Here is a 6793-nt window from a genome sequence, read left to right as displayed (position 1 = left end):
TACAGTCGACCCCCCTATAATTACGGTCCCTATAATTACAATTCCTATAAAACTACGAAAATATATACGTATTTTGGAAATGTTGAGTCGGATTAGTGTAGAATCGATTAATTTTATGGAAGAAAACCTTTCAATCAGCCGTAGTCTGTAAACTTGACACGTGTCGGGCTGTGATTGGAACGACTTGTAAGAAATCGGATTCCTAATAAATTGGAACGTATCTATATCTTATAGGGGGGTCGACTGTATTTATTAAATGAATATCCGCAGCAACTTGTATATAAGTGGTATAACTCTTATACCAATAATAGATATGATGTTAAAAATAAAAAACATAGATAATTTATATATTTGATTAACAAAGGTAATGTGAAACAGTCGAAGAATCCTCTGGAAGTGGCAGGAGTCGTTTATAGATTGATGTGTACATGTACAGAACGAAAGTGCTATATTGGCGAAACGGAAAGAAAACTTGAAGTGAGAATAAGGAAAACAAGGCGGCAATTCGAATAAATAGAACTGATTCCCGTGGCAACAGCATTCTAGTGCTACAAATTGTATTGTTCACCGAAATAATATCAAAATACTAGCAGGTAGACCCGGCGTTGCATGGGCAAAAGTAACAATAGCGAAGATTAAAATTATTACGTTACAGTCAACCTTATCCGTTTTAACAGAATGCAAGAATTGGGTCCCTTTCTTTTCGGACTAATTAGAGAATTTTTAAATGATTTTAAAAATATGTTCGATTCCCGGTAAAAACGAAAAAACTGCAACTGCGTCATGCACATCGCTTTCTCTTAACAATTCCATTGTTACTTGTCACTTCCTTTGTTACTTGTCACTTTTATTGTTACTTAACACTTCCATTGTTGACGGAAGTGTTAAGCCTTAATTTTGTCTCTCTCTCCCGTGGAAAGGAATTTCGAAAAATCCCTTCTTAGTGAGCGTTTTCATGACGTACCCTAACTGTGTACCAAATTTTGCTTCTTTAGGTTCATCGGTTTACTCTGGGCGATGATGAATCAGGGAGTGAGTGAATGAGTCACTCAGGACAAGCAATTATATATATATAGATTGTATAACATAGAAAACCTTGTAATGATATTGTTGAACATTATTGTATAAAAAATTATGTAAATGCTATTAATTTAAATACCGGTGATGTGTAGATGAATGCTGGGATAATTTGATAGAATATAAAAGTATTGGCAATGTAAATCGTGATATACACTGATGAGGCTAACAGGCGAAATGCATATGGAGAATAATGGAAAATAAAGTAAGAGATAATTGATAAGTTTCAAGTGGTAGTCCATCTCTGTTTTTAATTTTTTCGAAATCGGATACAAATGAGTGAATTTAACTTGTTTATTCTTAAGAAATTTTACAATTTATTTAGAATTATTGTTTTTAACATTTATAATAACCGATCGTATTGTATTAATATTTATTTTACGATTTAATAATTATGATGGTTNAGATATAATGTTAAAAATAAAAAAATAGGTTACTTATATATTAAAATTCCATATATTTCAAAACTTTATGAAAAATATAAAAGCTTTTTAAAAAATTATTATTTTGTCAACTTAGTAGGTGAACAGCAAAATAGGTTAAATAAAAGTAGTTATTTGATTAACAAAGAAAATGTGAAACAGTCGAAGAATCCTCTGGAAGAGGCAGGAGTCGTATATAGGTTGATGCATACATGTACAGAATGAAAGTGCTATATTGGCGAAATGGGAAGAAAACTTGAAGTGAGACTGAAAGAATGTGAGGCGACAATTCGACTAAAATAGAACTGAATCCCTGTGGCAACAGCATTGTAGTGTATTATTGACTGGAATAATATCAAAATATTGTATAAAATAGAAAACCTTGTAACGAGACGTATTGTTGAACATTATTGTATCAAAAATTAAGTAAATGCTATTAATTTAANACAATTCGACTAAAATAGAACTGAATCCCTGTGGCAACAGCATTGTAGTGTATTATTGACTGGAATAATATCAAAATATTGTATAAAATAGAAAACCTTGTAACGAGACGTATTGTTGAACATTATTGTATCAAAAATTAAGTAAATGCTATTAATTTAAATACTGGTGCATATGTAGATGCATGCTGGAATAATTTGATAGAATATAAAAGCATTGGCAATGTAAATCATGATATTCACTGATGATGCTAACAGGCAAAATGCTTATGGAGAAAAATGGAAAATAAAGTAAGAAATAATTGTTAAGTTTCAAGTCATAGTCCATCTTTGTCTTTAATTCTTTCAAAATCAGATAGAAAAGAGTGAATTTAACTTGCTTATTCTTAAGAAATTTTACAATTTTTTTTTAGAATTTATTGTTTTTAACATAAATATGTTTTGTTTTACTTTGTTTATTTCAATTATAAACCAATATTTCTGTATGTATAAAAGTGTAAATATACATATTTGATTACAAATATAATTGCTTAATTGTTTAAAATGTATATATAATCATTTGAACAATATTTACTGAACAATAAATTTTTGTTATCTAGAAACAGTAAGACTTAATACAATATATTTTTTAATTTAGAAAAATTTGATAACACTTGTACAGACTATTATTATGATTTCTTGAATTTAAATGAATGCCTATTTATTGTCACTTTTTAGTACTGGATTTATATTTTAATGTAAAAATCAGAGAATCATTTTCAATTCTTCAGACAATATATTAATTACTACACTAAATAAAAATTAAAGGATAAAACAGATTCCTTTATTTTTTTCTTGTGATTTTCCAGAAATAAAAATAAAACAAAAGACAATATTTAACACACAATCATTAATGAATATTACAGGAAACATAATTTATCATTCAGAGTGACTGGATAAAATTATTACAGAAATGCAATAATTTAAAATGTTAAAATATAGGAAAAATTCAAAAGAACTAGAAATAATATGGTAAATTTACAACTTAAAAGAAAACACACTATCATTCAATATAACGAAGATAATGTAGCCCTAAATGTAAAAATCAATCAAGGAACTTTATTATATTAATACTTTGTATGAATCAATATTTAATGTTCTGAATTAATAGATATTGTTCAAAACGTTGCATAGTCTCTCTAAAAAAAGTGAGTACATCGACTGCAGCTTGTTCATTATTATCCAATAAAAATTCCAACAAAACGGGAATGACAGTCGGTGCAACATCAGGAAATCTAACACAAGAATGAAGAGTTCAAAGCAAAAGCTGACGATACTTCCTTATATCATATTAATAGATATTGTTGAAAAACATTAATCATTTTTCACAGATATTCATTTTAAAATATATTCAAAGTTATTTCAGTTATTGTATTTAGAGAATAATATATTTTTTTCAATACATCAGCACAGTAATTTAGTAAAATTTATGTAGGAAATTTGTAACTGATTTTTTAAAATTCCAAATTAACTCATTTTTATCAAATTCCAAAAATGAGAAAAACACCTACTGACATATCAAAACTATAATTATTTCTATTTTTTATCCAGCAATTGCATATTTTTTTAAGGTTTAATTAAAAAAATTAAATATAATGAATTAATTTATTTCTATAAGTTAACAGAAATGTGATAATCAAATATAAATTTAAAAACTACCATAACTTTTGGACTATAAAACATCTGGATATAAGCTGCAGGAAGTAAAAACAGGTAATTATTGTAAACTAATTGACAGAGAACCTGCACCTTTATATTAACCACACCAACTTTTAGTTGCTGATAAATCTCAATGTTAAACATGCATTCACATGCAAGAGTAGTGATTTTTTCTACCTACTAGTTTTTCCACAAGAATATTTTTTCAAAATTGACTTATTTAGCTATACTTCCTTGATATCTATGCATATATGCTATTCATGTAAAAACTTTGGTCAAAAAAGATTTTATACTTATTACAGGCCCCCTGCCATAGGAATTTGCCATCTTGCACATGCATACATGGCAATCATGAGTGATCTCCATGACAATCTTTCATTATTGATGCAAGTAGTAGTTATGATGTCACAGACATTTGTCAGCTATATGTGACATAATGTGTGGTCTGCAAGTCATTATGTCTTTGAACACTTGTTTCTGTAAGATAGTCTGGGTGCTACAACCTTCAACAATTTAAATGTTTTTCTGGATTTATTTCATTCCAAAAATACAGAAAAATCATTAGCTGGTTCTTCTGAGAAATACCTCAGCTCTCCTGTCATTTATTTCCAGCTGAACATATTTCACATTAGCCCACACACTTGCAAAGGACATTGTTCTGTAAATGAAAATGTATGATACTGAAGTTTGGTACACGCATAGAAATTATATGACAGGATTTTTCAGAATTACCAAATTTGAGGAATAGCAATTACATGCAATATAATTAATTACACATGAAAAATTAGTGGAAAAGTGCTACCTTATGCATATATGAGGGCTATTTTTTAAATAAGGTCCACTTGTGAATGAGAGTGAGAATGACGTGCGATTGCGGCAGTGCATGTGTGCGTCTGCTCTGAGCATGCTTTGTGCACATTTAAGGACTATTTGCAGCCATATCATCTGTCTGTGTGCTGAGCTGTAAAAGTTTATAATGTTTAAGAAAATTGAGCCACCCGCTGACTGTAAGATACAATCTGTTATTTGATTCTTGAGTGCAGGAAACTTGGAAGCAGCGAAAATTCACCATCAGATTTGTGAAGTTTAGGGTGATAATACTATGAGTGATAGCAAAGATCAAAAGTGGATGAGAATGTTCAAGGACCAGCGGGTTAATGTGCACGATGAGCCATGTCCTGGCTGACTTCTGATTTCTGAAGATTTGGTTTATGATGTGGATAACAAAATTCAAGAGGACCGACGATTCACGATTTCAATGTTATCAATTGAATTTCCACAGGTTTCAAGATCAGTTTTGTATACCATTGTTTCAGAGAAACTGAATTATCGAAAATTGTGTTCTCGGTGGGTTTCAATACTGCTTTCTGATGATCACAAAACAAAAAGATTGGAAAGTGCTTTATCATTTTTGACTCGATACAATCAGGAAGAAGATGAATTGTTGGACCACATCGTTACATATGAGACTTGGGTGTCTCACATGACTCCTGAGTCCAAGCAACAGTCAATGGAATGACGACACACATCTTCACCAACCAAAGAGAAAGCCAAACAGTCCATTTCAGCACAAATTGTGGCAACTGTCTTTTGGGACAGGAAAGAGATTTTGTTAGTGGATTTTAAACTGAGAGGCACAATAATCAATTCTGATGCATATTGTGTGATCTTGAGAAAATTCTGGCGTGCTATACAAAACAAACGGCATGGTCTACTGTCTTCTGGTGTGATGTTGCTCCATGACAATGCCACAAGTTTCTGCACAAACACAAGGTCTAATCAGTTCTTTTGTATGGGAACAACTGGATCATCCACCTTACAGTCCAGACCTTACACCCAGTGATTTTCATTTGTTTCGATACTCAAAGAAGTTTTTTGGTGGTTAACAGTTCAACAACAACATAGAAATGAAAACTGCAGTCATGGATTAGGCTTTTTCACAGGCGGCAGATTTCTTTGAAGTTGGAATTCAAAAAATTGTTGAGCGGTATGACAAATGTTTGAACAAAAATGAAAATTATGTAGAAAAGTAGATAAAAGTATGTAGAATATGGGAAAAAGTATATTTTAATAATATTTACAATATTTTTCTTCTTATTAAAAAACGAACCTTATTTAAANGTATTATCATTATATATTTTGACAGCTAGCATTTTAAGGCTTATTTGTAAAAACTTTTGTTTGATTTTGTGCAATTGTTTATTTTTTGTGTCCCATCAAATATGGAAAATCGAAAGCAGCATTTTCGGAATATTTTGCTCTTTTATTACCGAAAAATCAAAATGCTGTTCAAGCGAGAAAAAAATTGTGTGACTTGTATGGAGAAGATGTATTGACAGAATGACAATGCCAAAACTAGTTTACAAAATTTTGTTCTGGCAATTTCAATATTGAAGATATACCACGTTCTGGATGGCCAGTTGAAGCCAATGAAAACAAAATAAAGGTACTGATTGAAGCAAACTGCCGAATAACAACACGTGAAATCACTAAGAGATTATATTTGTCAAATTGAACTGCTTATCATTACTTGAAACAAATTGGTTTCATTTCAAAGCTTGATATATGGGTTCCACATGTTCTTAAAGAGAGATGCTCTCTTTGGTGGGATTTTAAGAAAATTTTTTTTGGAGCTTTTACCAGACAATTTAACAATTGATTCGAAAGTGTACTGCCATCGAGTAAACAAATTGAGTAATATCATCAAACAGAAAAAGCCAGAATTGATCAACAAAACAGGTGTAGTGCTTTACCACGATAATTTCAAATTTCACACAAGTTTGGTAACTCGTCAGAAACTGTTATGACTTAGATGGGACGTGCTATCACACCAACCATATTTGCCAGATCGAGCACACTCAGATTATTACTTGTTCCAGTCTATACAATTTTTTTTTTTTAACTGTAAGGCATTTACTTGAAATGACAATGTCAAAAATCACTTGGATCAGTTTTTTGTAAGCAACGATAAAAACTTTTATGAATGTGAAATCATGCTACTACCAGAAATGATGACAACAGATATTTGACCAAAATGGTTGATATATAATTCAATAAAGTATTTATTTATTATAAAAATAGTTTTTTCCATGGAAAAAAACGAAATTACTTTCCGAACAACCCAATAATTTCCTTCTTATGCACGCGGGCTTC

The 6793-nt window shown here is 30.6% G+C and overlaps 1 protein-coding gene across 1 annotated transcript in view; it reads right to left on the bottom strand.

The window, feature by feature from the left end:
• Positions 1-6793, bottom strand: part of LOC111629820 (transmembrane protein 87A-like) — a 55726-nt gene that overhangs the window by 27246 nt on the left and 21687 nt on the right. The window lies entirely within an intron of this gene.

This window comes from Centruroides sculpturatus, unplaced genomic scaffold (assembly GCF_000671375.1).
Source record: "Centruroides sculpturatus isolate CEXI.00-Female unplaced genomic scaffold, Cexi_2.0 scaffold600, whole genome shotgun sequence".
Taxonomy (NCBI): Eukaryota; Metazoa; Arthropoda; class Arachnida; order Scorpiones; family Buthidae; genus Centruroides; species Centruroides sculpturatus.
Note: the sequence above shows the minus strand (reverse complement) of the source record. Positions and strands in the feature narration are given on the sequence as shown.